This window comes from Alexandromys fortis, unplaced genomic scaffold (genome assembly GCF_014885135.2).
Source record: "Alexandromys fortis isolate MF-2015 unplaced genomic scaffold, M_Fortis_MF-2015_v1.1 scaffold_25, whole genome shotgun sequence".
Lineage (NCBI taxonomy): Eukaryota > Metazoa > Chordata > Mammalia > Rodentia > Cricetidae > Alexandromys > Alexandromys fortis.
The window spans coordinates 11,047,937-11,062,089 of NW_026067904.1; the positions used below are offsets into that span (position 1 = coordinate 11,047,937).

A 14,153-nucleotide genomic window follows, 5' to 3' on the forward strand; every position below is an offset into this window, starting at 1 on the left:
CAAGTGTCATTCGAATAGGTTTTTGCTCCTCCACTCTACAATAAACCTTTCCTTAACTGAATCTACCCTACTGAGAATTGTATCTGGGGGCTGGAGAGATGACTCAGTAGATTGTGGTACACGCAAGCACGGAGGCCCACGTTGAGATCCCCAGGACCCTCCGAAAAGCCAGGCAGATGTGGCAGCTGCCCATCATCCTAGCACTCGGAATTCAGAGACAGGATCCGCAGGGCAAGCCAGCTAGTGAGACTGGCCAGCATCCGTGAGCTTCTGACTCAGTGAGCAACTGTGCCTTAGGCAACGTGCTTGAGCACAAAGGAGAAGGCTCCAGAATTAGCCCCAGACCTCAAACACTTGCTAGCGCACACATACAAGTGCGTGCACCATACACACACGGAAGAAGAATTGTACTTGGTCACATTTCTATTGCTCATGGTAGGGCCATTATTTTCCTTTTTTTTTTTTTCGCTAATAAATTTCTGGTTTTGTCATGCCCACATACTAGTTTAGAGATTGTATGTTCCTTGTCTGTTTATGATGAATTGCTCTTGTTTTATTTATTGTGTGTGTTTGTGTGAGGGGATACACACACAGCATGTGTGGAGGTCAGAGGGTAATTCTAGCGAGTTGCTTCTCTCCTTCTGAGCCCTGGGGCCTGGGGATTGATCTTCCATCTTCAGGCTTAGCAGGAGGTGCCTTTCCCACCAAGCCAGCTCACGATCCTCTGCTGGGGAGTTCACAGTCTTTCCGTGTGCTGATTATTGATGTACCCTTCACCATTGCTCCTCGGATCTCAGGCGTCCTCCCCGAGAGCTCACCCTGAAATCCCGGAGCCCTCCGTGTTAGCAGCGGAAAGGTTTGATCAGCACTGTCCTGTCACTGTGTGTCAGGAAAGCTTTATTTCATCTTGACTCTTGGAAGAGTTGCATGAGGATGCAATCCTGGATGAACAGCTGCCTTGGCACATTGAAGATATTCTTCCAGCATTTCCCTTCTCATCGCTGTTAGCTAACTTCCGAATACATTTCTATTTTCTAGCCAGAATTTTTTTTAAATTTCTGACTTTTTAATTTTTTTCCCATTTTGGAATAATTACATACTCAGAGTAAGTTATAGGGCTGGAGAGTTGACTTGTGCAAGCAAATCCAGATGCCCAGCACTCACGTAAGAAAGCCATGAATTACCTCTGTTCAGGTAACGCCACTGTCTGGGAGGTGGAGCCAGGTGGATCTGGGAGCTTGCTGGGGAGCCAGGCTAGACTAAATTGTGAGCGTCAGAGTCAGTGAAGAGACCCCGTCTGAAGGAAACAAGGCACGCATGGGCCTGCTCACCCTCACACACATTTATAACACACACAACTTACAACGATATTGCAGGAGGCCCTTTTGGAATTTCCCCCAGCTTCTCCTATTGGTCATACATTATTAGTATGTACTAGTAAAGGGCACATGGCTGTGGACGTGTGCATGTCCTTTTCTGTGTGTCACCGCTTCTCATGTGCGGATTCCTATAAGCACCTCTGATATCGAGACTCGTATGTCTCATTGCCACAAAAATCTTCACGATGCTGGTTATAATAACATCTAAATCCCTCACTGTCCCTCGCCCCTAGCAACTACTGATTTGCCTGACAAAACGTATTTTTAAGGGTGTCGTATAAAAGGAATCATGCCGTATGCTATGAACTGGATTATATCACAGAATCCATATGTTAGAACCCTAATCCTCTTATTTGACTGCATTTGAAACTAAAGACTTTATGTAGTAATTAAAGTTAAATGATGAGACGTAAGAAAGGTCCCAACCCTGTCTCCCACCCCGACTCATCCCATGGGGAAGCAAAGTAAGAAGGTAGCTAGCTGCCTGCAAGCCAGGAAGGGTCCTAGCTGGAAATTACCTCTGCGGAACCTTGACTTGGGACTTACAGCTTCCAGAACTGTAAGGAGACAAATGTTTGTTATTAAAGCTCCTCAGTGCACGGCCTCATTTGTGGCTTTCTTAATATGCAAATGCACTGTCCTTGACCTCTGGAGAATGGCTCCCCACCGCCACCACACTCAGCCTAAGGTTCATGAAATCCATTCAAACTGTGTAGGGTATGTTAATAATTTAGTCCTTCTTGTTGCTTGCAAGTCCTCCAACTGACTTCTTCAAAAGCTTCAGTTTAGTCTTGGTGTTCTGGAGATGGATATGGAGTGTCTAAGAAGTCTCTTTTCCTTTAAAAATTCTTCTGGAGATTTTTTTTCTGCTTCCTGAATTCAAGAACTCATGTGATTCACTGCCGGGAGATGGCTCAGTGGACACGGGGCTTGATATGCAAGGACAAGGAGCATAAGGACCTGGATGTGTACCCTTGGCGTCCTCTGGAAACTCAGGTATGGCTATGTGCAACCAGAACCCCAGTGTTTTGGAGGTGGTGTGGTGACAGGTGCTTCTGAAAGGCTTGCTAGTTAGCTAATCTCTGAAAACACAAGCTCCAAGTTCAATGACAGACCCTGTCTCAAAATCTAACCTGGAAAGCTACTGATGAGGAAGACTCCCAACGCGGATCTCTGGCCCCCACATAGACACACATGGACGCAAACCTCTACAAACACATGTATACATAGAACATCATCACACAACACATACGGAGGAGGAGGCGTTTATTAAATTATTCTGAAAAATAATGATTATCTATCACCAGGTATGGCTTCTCTTTTGTTTCCTTCCAAAACTCTGATTACACAGATATTTATGTATGTCATTTGTTCTCCCTGACTCTTAATTAGTATAATTTTCCTCTCTTTGTACCATCTTTGTATTCTGCTCTGTATCCTCAAATTTATATTCCAGTTCATTTATTATTTCAAATGATTTGATACATTCACTGAAGTTTTTATATCAGTGGTTCTCAACCTGTGGGTCGTGACCCCTTTGGGTCAAATATCAGATATTTATATTACAATTCATAACAGTAGGAAAATTACAATTATGAAGTAGCAACAAAATAGTTTTTTTTTTTATGGCTGGTGGTCACCGTGACATGAGGAACTGTGTTAAAGGGTCACACATTAGGAAGGCCGAGGACTACTGTTTTATATCAATTATTACTTTTGTAACAGTTTAATTGTATTATAATTCACATACCAAAAAGTTAACCCTTTCACAAGCCCACTGCCTCTTAGTAAATTCACACGTTGTGTATCCATGACCACTAGCAATGTCCAGGATGTTGTCACAAGCTCAGAAAGAAACTTGGTGCCCGTTATCCGTCAGTTCCCAATCCTCCAGCCTCCCAAGCCTGGGAACCTATTAATCCCCTCTCTTTAAGTTTGTCCTTTTGGACATTTCACGTAGCTAGCCTCCTCCAGAGTTTAGCCTTTTTGTCTCTGGCAGGATGCACTCAAGGTTTATCCCACCAAGTCAGTTTTCCTCTCCCTATCATCGTAGACACCGCCCGTTGCACACACCGCAGTTCACACGACCTTTCTGTTCACGAGCTGATAGACACGTGGGCTGCCTTTACTTTTCAGCTGTTATGAGTTACACTGCTGTGAACATTCGTGTACAAATTTCTGTGTGAACATATGTTTTCAATCCCCTTGGTTATTTTATACATAGGAGTAGGATTGTTGGATAATATGGGAACTCTATGTTTAATCATTTGGGGAGCTGCCAGGTAGTTTTCCAACTCTGCTGCATGATTTAACATTCCCACTAGCAATGTGCGAGGGATCCAGTTTTCCTGCGTCCTTGCCAGTACCTATCGTTCCCATCGTCTGGATTACAGTCGCATCCTAGGGTGTAGGGCGGTTGTGCCTCCTTGTGGTTTTGATTATAAATTTCCTAGTGACTAATGATGTTGAATATCTAGTCATGTGGTGATTGGCTATTTGTATACTTATTTAGATAAAGCTCTAATCAAATCCTTTATCTGTTTTAAAAAATTTCATTTTATTTTTAAATTGCGGGGAAGGAGTATATGCACGTAGGTACAGTGCCCATGGAGTCCAGAGGAGGGTGTTAGATTTCCTGGAGCTGGAGTTCTAGATGTTGTCAGTAGCCTGATATAGGTGCTGGGGACCAAACTTGGGTCCTCTGCAAGAGCAGAACCTACTCTTAGCTACTGAGCTAAGCCCCCTTTCACTCACTTTTAAATTGGGTTGTGTGATGGCTAATCTCTCTTGTCAGCTTGGTGGATTAACAGTCATCTTGGAGACGTATTCCTGGGCACATCTGTGAGACTGACTCCAGAGAGGACTAACTACGGAGGGAAGATCACCCAGAATGTGGGCAAGCAGCTCCTGCAGGTTGGCATCTTAGGCTGGGAAAAGGACAAAGCCAACAGAGCATCGTCATTCACCTGTCTCTGTGTCCTGACTGCACAAGGTGAGCAGCCCTGCCACGCCCCCTCATCATGCCTTCCCACCGTGGTGTCCTGTGTTTCTCTGCAGTCCCCTTTTCTCGCCACACTGGACCACAGCACCGAGAACAGTCACTGATAGTGCTGACTGCCTACCGCTGTAACAGATTTTCTATATGGTCTACAGACAGATCCCCTTATGGAGTTTATGTTTTGCACTAATTACCTTTTGTGTTTATGGGACCAGGTACAACTGAAGGGAGCGAGAATTTACTTGGGCTCATGGTTTTAGGGGGGTTCCAGACTGTCACAGCAAGGGAGGGATGGTGGCGAAAGTCCTGCCATTGTGGCGATGGGAGTGTGGCGCTGCTCGTTCGTGTGTGTTCACCGGAAGGCAGACAGCTCAAGTCAGAACCAGGAGTGAACAGCACCTTCATAGACTGTCTCCTTGCGAGTGAACTCTTCCTGCCAGGCAGACCCCATTCCTCAGGGCTTCTCAGCCTTCTAAACAAGCACCAGAAGCTGGGAACTGGGCATTTAGAAATACCCTGTGGGGACAGCTGAGACTTGAAGCTAATTTTATTTTCATTTCTATGTATTTATATCCTTTTATGTATTTGTGTCTTGTTTGGGCGTGTAGTACGTGTTCACATGTGTGTGAGTACACATGTGAACTGTATGTGTATTTTGTACATGTGGGTAAGCCAGAGATCAACTTAGGGTATTGGGTGACTCACTAAACTCAGAGATCATCAATTCACTTCTCTAATTTGCTCTGGGAATCCCCTGTCTCCACCCCTTGGGCTTGTCTCTTCAATGGAAGGGATGTATACCTGTTTTCCATGGGGAAGATTTGGAATGGATAAAGTTAATTGCCTGGTAATCTGTAGGACCAGGCTTCGCCCGAATTTCCCAGATGTTTATTCCAGATTCTTTCTCTGTAGACCTTTGTCTTGGGCACTATTTCTCAGTCAGTGGAACCCATCCTTAGGGGAGACATCATGGACTTTATAGCCTGGTGACCTCTGAGTTATCCATATGACCGAGGCCACACCAGATGCTAGGCCCTTGGGATGTAGACCCCATCTTCATGGTAGAAGTCACATGTACTTTGCAAAAGAGTTTTGATGTGGTCCTGCTTAAGCTTTATTGTGCATATGGATTGCGATAATTGTTGCCAGGAAACTTTTTTCCAAAAATTTACTGTACTTAAATTTGTCTAAATAACTGCCCTGGGACAGACTCTGGAAGTTTGAACCAGCACTGGCTGCTGAGTTATGCTGAACCAGATTTCATTCTTTTTTTTTTTTTTTTTTTTTGGTTTTTCGAGACAGGGTTTCTCTGTGGCTTTGGAGCCTGTCCTGGAACTAGCTCTTGTAGACCAGGCTGGTCTCGAACTCACAGAGATCCGCCTGCGTCTGCCTCCCGAGTACTGGGATTAAAGGCGTGCGCCACCATCGCCCGGCTCCAGATTTCATTCTTGCCTCATGTTTTTGCTTTACCAGCTGTGGCATTCGCAGGGACCCCCACAACCCACTTTTTCTGTTGCTGCTTCCCTGTTTCACATCATATTTAATAAAACGTGGTTTAATCAAAGGTGAGATTTGTGTATATCTGTCTCTGAGTGCTCATGATTTAACGCTTCTTTGTATTTTAGGCCCATTTCATTCTCTGCATAACAAGTCTATTCCAGAACTGTGTGTTGGAAAGACTATTCTCCTTACGATTGAATCATCCCTAATTAACAAATGAAGTGAGGGGTGAACTCAGCAGTAGGATGTATGCTTAGCATGCCCAGTTCACGGTATTTAATCCTCAGCCCATGCCCACCAAAGCAGTAAACACACAGGGGTTACATGTGAAATCTGTTTTATTTCATTTCTCCCTGCTTCTGCTCTTACATTACACTGTGTAGTTAGTTACTGTACCCTTGTAGTGAGATTTGAAGTGTGTGAATTATTCAACAATATCTTCTTTTTCAAGGGTGCTTTGACTATTCTGCATCCCTCCAGCTCTTTGTAAATTTTTGAGTCAGCATATCATGGTCACTATGAAAAGGTTGATGAGGGTTGTTTTGAATGTCTACGCCAGTTTGATGATCTTTGCCATTTTAACAACAGTCTCTCAATCCATGGACATAGGCTGTCTTTCTATTTATTTAGATTTCGTTGAATTTCTCTCAAGGGTCTCTGACAGTTTCAGTGTACAAGTTTTTCCACTTCTTTTAAAACTATATTCCTAGGGCCAGGCACAGCTGCGTACATCTTTAATCCCAGCACTTGGAGACAAAGGCAGGCAAGTATTTGTGTGTTTGAGGCCAGCCAGGTCTACATGGTGAGTTCCAGGACAACTAGAGCTATGAAGATAGACCCTGTCTCAACAACCATACAACCAAACACATTGGGATTAGGAATGTAACTCAGTAGTAGAACCCTCACCTATCATGCAGGAGGGCCTGAGTTAAATATCAGCACCACAAAAGAAAGTATAGTTCTAAGTATTTAATTCATTTTGTTCTTACAAATGTAATTTTGTCAAATTTTTTTAGCTTATTACTGCTCATATAGAATATAATTTATTTTTATGTATGATACCACACTGTGCAGCTTTGTTATACTTACTAGATCATTATTTGTCTATTAGCTTATTGTTTCCCCCTCCCCCACTGTGTGTGTGTGTGTGTGTGTGTGTGAGTGTGGTCTGAACCTACAGTGTAGTACTAGACAAGGGCTCTGCCACTGAGTTATGTACAACCCTCCTTTTAGCTTTTATTTTTGAAACATGGTCTCACCAAATTATCCAAGCCAGCCTTCAATTCACTCTGTAACTCAGACAAACCTTGATCCTGAGATTGTCCTGCGCCAGCTGGTTATCCGGGAAGTCAGATCTGCATAGCCGACAGGGTGTGAGTCAACATGGATAATCTTCTTTCTAGAACCTTGTTCGTTTCCTTTTGTTCTCCTAATTTGCTAGTGTACAACTGTCCTTACTTCGTCACACTGCTCTTTTGTTTCGTAAAGGTCAGCTGTGACCCTCTCTTTCCTTGCCAGTCTTTGTGGTCTGAGTCTTCCCCTTCTTCTTGCCCAACCTAGCCAAAGTTTCCTCAATTAGAAAAGAAAATATCTCCAGATAGATCAGTAAGACTTTCAGTAGCAGCACTTAGTCCAAAAGGGTGCCTGAATTGCAGTATGTGTTTAGGTGATAGTTTCGGAGCAGGCTAGAAGAATGGTAACATTAAGTAGCGCAGTCGGGGGAGGGGATTCCTAACTTGCACCCATCAGAACCAGGGAGAGTACATGTAACTTCACTGTTACTAACAACATTCATGGCACAGAGAAGTCTTGAACTATTTTTACATTTCAATATAAAAGCAGATCTAGTTCAGGCTCTTGGGTCCTTTTAGAATTATACACGATGCCCCCTCCACAGACAGTCGACAGTAGTTAAATTTGAAATTGTTTTAATGTGAAGTTGTGCTGAGTATTCGTAATAGCGTTCTCTGTGGTCAGGTCATGCTCCTTTTTATTTCTATATACAGAGCAAACAAACATTTCACATCTGACAAGTGCAGCAAGCGAGGTCTGTGAAAGAGCCTGCGATTGTCTGGCTCTCACTCCCGGCACCTCTTTTTCTTATGTTTTCCTTAATACTTGAGTTTCCTGAATCCTTGCTGAACTTCTCTGAGCCCTGACTTCAAGGCTTCTTCTTTCAGAAAAGATTTGGCTTACTTCTGCGGGTGCCTGGGGCTACTTTCAGTTTTCAAGCTGGGGTTTTCAAAACCTCCTGGGCAGCTTGAATTCAGGCCAAAACCCATAGGTGTAATCCTGCTGAGAATTACACACGCTCAAGACTCTGTTCTACGGCAGCTTTGAGTCTTTCTTTGGGGTGAGCTCACTAGCAGTCTATCACCCCATCAATGATGCACCCCTTGGGGTCCTCTACTTTCTCTCAGACACACACTTTTACACTTTGAACATCAGGAAGGCTTTCGATTTTAGCTCCTGTTTCTCATCCTTTGCAGTGCCGTCCCGTGAAGGCTCACGTTTAGCAGGGTTGAGCCGGTGCCTCAAAGTGAGAGCCAATCCCATGGCTGACTTTCGTCTGTGGATATCAACTTCTGTTCTATTTTTGCCATAGGAGCCTTCTTTACTGCCTTGCAAGCTCTTCGGCGCATTTGCAAATGTATGTACTTCAAATGTTGTTCAGGGCTTTGGTTGTCCTCTGGAGGAGAGAGAGGTATTTAAGATGCGTGTTAACTTGGAGTGCTTAGATGATGCTATTGCTGAAGTCGTCGCTTTACCTTATTCCCTTCATGTGTGTGCGTGCATGTGTGTGAATGGGGCACATGTATGCTATATTTGTGGAGGTCAAAGGACAGCTTTGGGGAGTCAGTTTTGTCCTTCCACTGTGTGGGCTCTGGGAACCAAACTCAAGTCTTCAACCTTGGCAGCAAGCACCTTTACCCACTGTCACCTCCCCAGCCACTATCATCTCTTGTTTTATTTTAAATAGTGTAGCCCTCACTGGCCTGGAACTCGTAGACCAGGCTGTCCTTTGAACTCACGGAGATCCCCCTGCCTCTGCTTCCTGAGTGCTCAGGTTAAAGGTGAGCACCGCCACTCTGACCCTCTCTTCTTTTAAAACTGGTTGTTTGCCTAGTTCTGGAAATGCTACTATATTCTTTTATTTCCTAAAACTTGCTTTTTATTTAATGGATTTTTTAAGAAATGATTCCACTACGTATCCCAGGCTGGTCTCAAACTCATGCTCTTCCTGCCTCGGTATTCCTGGTGCTGCAAAGACAGGCATGAGCCACCACACCTGGCTAGCAACCTTTGTGATTCAGGGAAAAGATAGGGTTAACAAGTCCCAGTCCAACTGCCTTTTGTAGAGAAGGCTGGCCTTGAACTCACAGATTCCTCTGCTTCGGCCTCCGGAGTACTGGGATTAAAGGCGTGCACCAGCACCACCAGATCCAATTATTTTCTTAATACTAACTCATTCCTGATTCTTCTTTAGATTAATTTATTTTATTTTATGTGTGTTAGGTCTCAAGACTGGGACAAATGGTTAACTAAGGAAGTTTATTTAACATATGAAAGTAAACCTGGCCATTAGGTTTTCTCGGCCCCACTTGTTATAGGGTAAGACTGGCTTACCAGCCCCATACCCTAATCTTCTCCAGCCCAGGGGCTGGACTGCCTATAGAATCCAGACATTTTGATTACCTGGCATTTTAATCTATACTTTGTTCTCCCGGCTCTCCTCTCTCCCCCTCCTCTCACCCGGCCTGGTTCAAGGTCGTGCTCACTCTGGACTCTCCCAGATGTCCCTGCCTCTGGCTATGCTCTCCCTTTTATCGACAGTAACCCTTCTCCATACCTAGGAGCAGTCGTGTTCTTCCTTTTTTACTGATATTTTTCATTCATCTGGTGCCAAAAGAATGGGATTGGCATATCTGAGTTCTCTTCTGAAAAACTCTCTGAATCAAGCTGCCGATTTGATTCTTCGAAAGTATGTACGGATCATTTGTTTCTGATGGCTCCTGCCATCTATCAAATCCCAGAGTCCACCTTCTCAGCTACTTCTCCTCTCTATGTGTTCTAGCCATTCCTCGCCTTCTCTATGCCATAGGAATCTCTCTGACTCCCAGAACCTTCTGCACCCCACAATGCACCCGCCTGGACCTTGTCTCCAATCTCTCTGGCTCTGGCCTGCCACACCTATCTGGGTCTCTCTGCTAAAGACACCGGTCTCCCTTTTCCCGCCCCCCCCCCCCATCTCTCTCTGCTGGATTAGTTTCACCCTGAGCTGCCTGATTTGTCCACTATAAATAACTACAAAGGCCACACTGGTGTGCCAGGAAACTCCTCTTGTCCAAGTTGGGCCCTGGTCACATGGGAAGAAACACCTTTTCTCTGTGATTTAGAACATTTTTCTCCTTGACTAGTTTCCCATTCCTCTTGGGGACGCCCCTGATGGAAATTCCTGTGACAATGACCCTTCATCACCTCAGCTCAGCTAGCTTTCCCTCGCCTCCCCCAGGAGCTGCAGTCTCAGAGCTCCTACCCGCAGCTCCTGCCCTCAGCTCCCTGTTGGTGGTACAGAAATTCCCTGCGGCAGAGTTTCATTTTTCCACCGCTCTCTCCCCTCTGAACTACAAACAGCTTGGCCTCAGTACAGCTCAGTGGCCAAAAGTAGGCACCCTTGGTTTCCAAGTTCTCACAAACCGTAGTAGCAACTGCCTCGGCCGGAGATCTTCTCATTCTAAACCTCCTCGGTGCCAAACTCCTCTACTTCCTGCTGTTACCGTCTTTTATCTTTGCAATTTTCTGTGCTCTGCTCTCAAAAAAAGTCCCTTGGGGACTGTGCTGTAAATTCTATCTCAGGATTTCTAAGTTCATTGGAAATGGTTTTTAAGAAAATCTACAAAATCCGTAACAAAATTTGGCTTTAAACTTACGACTGAAAGCTTCTAATTAAAAATCTATACATGGATAATCTTAATTTGCTATGGCATATTGTATGTGATTCAAGTCTTACTTAAGGGGTGTGTGTGTGTGTGTGTGTGTGTGTGTGTGTGTGTGTAACTTAGATCCAACTCTTATTCAAAAAATAGATCTACTAGGAAAACAGATGTTTTAAATAGCAGCACTGTGACTTGCCTCCATCGTGGTTGATGACCTCATCAGTACAGAAGCAACTGTGTGATTGGCAGCCATCTTTACTAAGGTTAAAGAGTATGTGCCTTGTAGCTTCACCACTACCTTAAGAGGACCACATGGTGCAAATCAACTGATGAAACTTCTTAGTCCGACTGCACCTTCTACTTACTGTTTCAGACTAAAGAGACAACAGCAGGCCTCCAAAATATTTTGGACTGGTAGGAATTATTTTTGTATGATAATAAACTTTAAGGTTATGAAGGTCTACTCAGATTATCAGAAGCTGACTTAGAGATGTGTACCTAAGTACTTAGATCTTTACTAACTGTTCAACACTAGGCTTTTTAAAAAACTTAGATATGTAACATGTTTGATAAATAAGGTATATTTGGTAAATAGATTTATAAACTCCTAGGGCCTACTAGAGTTCACAGTAATATTTGTCTAGCTTCTTTGTTTTTCTCACTTTGTTAAGCTTTAGCTATTTGGATAAGCTAAGTCATATAAAAAACGTGATATTCAAAAAAAAAAAAAAAAAGGAGAGGGGCTGGAGAGATGGCTCAGAGGTTAAGAGCATTGCCTGCTCTTCCAAGGGTCCTGAGTTCAATTCCCAGCAACCACATGGTGGCTCCGAACCATCTGTAATGAGGTCTGGTGCCCTCTTCTGGCCTGCAGGCATACACACAGACAGAATATTGTATAAATAATTAATAAATAAATATTTAAAAACAAAAAAAGGAGAAAAAAGAAAAATGTGATATTCTATATCACTATAAAAGGATCAGGAAAGTTGCCAGTCTCCCTGTGGACTGTATTTATGGTTTCTATGTATGTATGTTCACCACAAGCTTGCCTGGTGCCTGCAGAAGTCATAGAGGGTCCAGACTCACTGGAACTAGAGGCACAGGGGCACTACTGTGAAGGCTGAAAGCTGAACCAGGGTCCTCTGCGAGATCAACAAGTGCTCTTAGCTGCTGCTCCATCTCTCCAGCCCCTCTCTCGAATCTTAACTAATTGGATGGGTTTGTTTTTGAAGAATAGAGTATAACACACATTCATGAGTGTCAAAAACTTTGGTTCTGATTTTGTCTTCTTCAGTGTTTACTGCTGTTAAAGTTTGGGTAGAAAATGCCCCACATGGCCTCATGTGTTTTAACACCCTGTCTGCAGTTGGCAACTCTCTTTGGGAAGCTTGTGGAACCTTTGAGAGGTGGGGCCTACCTAGAGGAAGTGAGTTGTGGAGAGAGGTGGCCTTGTGGTTTATAGCCTGGCCACAGCTTCCGATCCAGTTTCTGCTTCCTGTTCTGGGAGTGTGTGAGGTAAGAGGTCACAGTGGCAGGTCCCCCACCAGTACCACAAACAGAGCTGGGGATACTAGGCCTTCCCCACCATGGAGCGCCAATCTTCAAGTTGTGAGCAAAAGAAGACTTTCTTGCCTTACGTCTCTTCCTGTCAGGTATCTGTTAGCAGCGAAGAGAAAAAGAACTATCTTCCTTGGTCCTATGCCATCTGTCAACCCCATGGTTACTGTACTATCTGTCGGTGATAAAAAAAAAATGTTTCCTTTTAAGATGTATTTATTATGCATATGTGTGTGTATGTGTATTGTGGGGGTTATGTGAGTATGAGTATACCCTAACATACATATACACAATTTTAAAAATGAAATAAATCTTAAGAAAGAAAGAAACCAGTAGTAGAACGCCCAGCGTTCATAATGTTTAACACACATTTCTCTTCTTCCTCATTCCAGCCTCCCTGGCTATGCTCTAACATGCTACCTCAAGCAGGCAGCTGAAAAGGAGACCCAAAACACAGGAGATCATACAACCTGGAGCACACAAAAGCTAGGCAGGCCAGCGCAGCCCATAATGATTAAGACCTGGCATCTTTCTTGAGACTGCAGATCTTCCTTGGTCAACACCAACCCAAGCTAACCATGCTCCCACTTTCGCATTCCCAGTACTGGGATTCCAGGGGTGTGACATTGTTCACCTTGCTTTGTCGTCACTGCTTCCTACCGACCATCTAAGACGCTCTGCCCGTACTTCTTTTTACCTCTTTATCGGAACCAGTTGGGAAGGGAGAAAATGGGGGCTTGCTTCAGTGTGAACAACACTGGAGATTCATACATCCTTTCTGCTTTAATTTCGCTGGTCAGAGAACGGAGTCACGGGACTACATCTATCTGACAAAGACACTTGGAAAGAATCATATTCATTTGGGGGAAATGAAGGGCCTATCCTGGACCAGCTTGTTCTGATTTCCCAGGGACTTCTTGTCTTTGACACTGGAAGTCCTGCACCTTGGGAATTCTCTAGGTCCAAAGTGAACAAAGAGAGTTGCCCCCATGAACTTGTAAGTTTGAAAGAAAAAGGAAAGAGATGGGGTCTGAATCAGTATTCTTTTGCTGTGAAGAGACACCCTGGCCCCGGCAACCCACAAAAGAAAGCATTTATTCGGGGCTTCCTTACAGCTTCAGAATTTTGTCCATTGTCATCATGTCAGGAGAACACACAGCACACAGCCAGACTTTGTGCTGGAGGAGCAGCTGAGAGTTTTACGTCTGGATTTACAGGTAGCAGGAAGAGAGTGACACTGGGCCTGGCCAAGCCCACCCTCAGTGACACACTTCCTCCAACTAGGCCACACCTCCTAATCCTTTCAAATAGTGCCACTTCCTGGTGACTGAGCATTGGAACTGTTGGGCTTGTAGAGGTCATTCTTATCAAGCCACCAAGATGGCTAGTGTTGTGCCTACCTCCTCCTCTCTGCCCAGGACGCCCTGTGCAGCTGCTGTTTTTGCTGCTCTTCCTCACAGTAACCACCCTTGAAAGGGAGGACTTGAGCAGCGAGTGTTGGAGAGCCCACCTCACCCTTCTTACCCGGAGACACCATATCTATTACTCCCATTGCTTTTGGCCCTGAAGATTTTTTTTAAAAATTTAAAATAACGTTCATCACACCTATTTATTTTGTGTGTGAGTGTGTTTGTCTCTGTGTGGATACACATGTGCCGTGAAGCGCTTGTGAAATTCAGATAACAACCTTGTGCAGTGGGTTCCCTCTACCATGTGGGTTCTGGGCTCAGACTCAGGGTGCCAGGACTGGCAGCAAGTACCTTTACCTGCAGAACTGTCTTA

The 14,153-nt window shown here is 44.3% G+C and overlaps 1 long non-coding RNA gene across 1 annotated transcript; it reads left to right on the forward strand.

Moving 5' to 3' along the window:
- Window positions 1–1,460: 1,460 nt before the first annotated feature.
- Window positions 1,461–13,918, forward strand: LOC126497128 (uncharacterized). The gene is made up of 3 exons (XR_007590528.1): window positions 1,461–2,375; window positions 4,174–4,371; window positions 12,764–13,918. It is a non-coding gene; the product is annotated as an uncharacterized lncRNA (long non-coding RNA).
- Window positions 13,919–14,153: the final 235 nt, after the last annotated feature.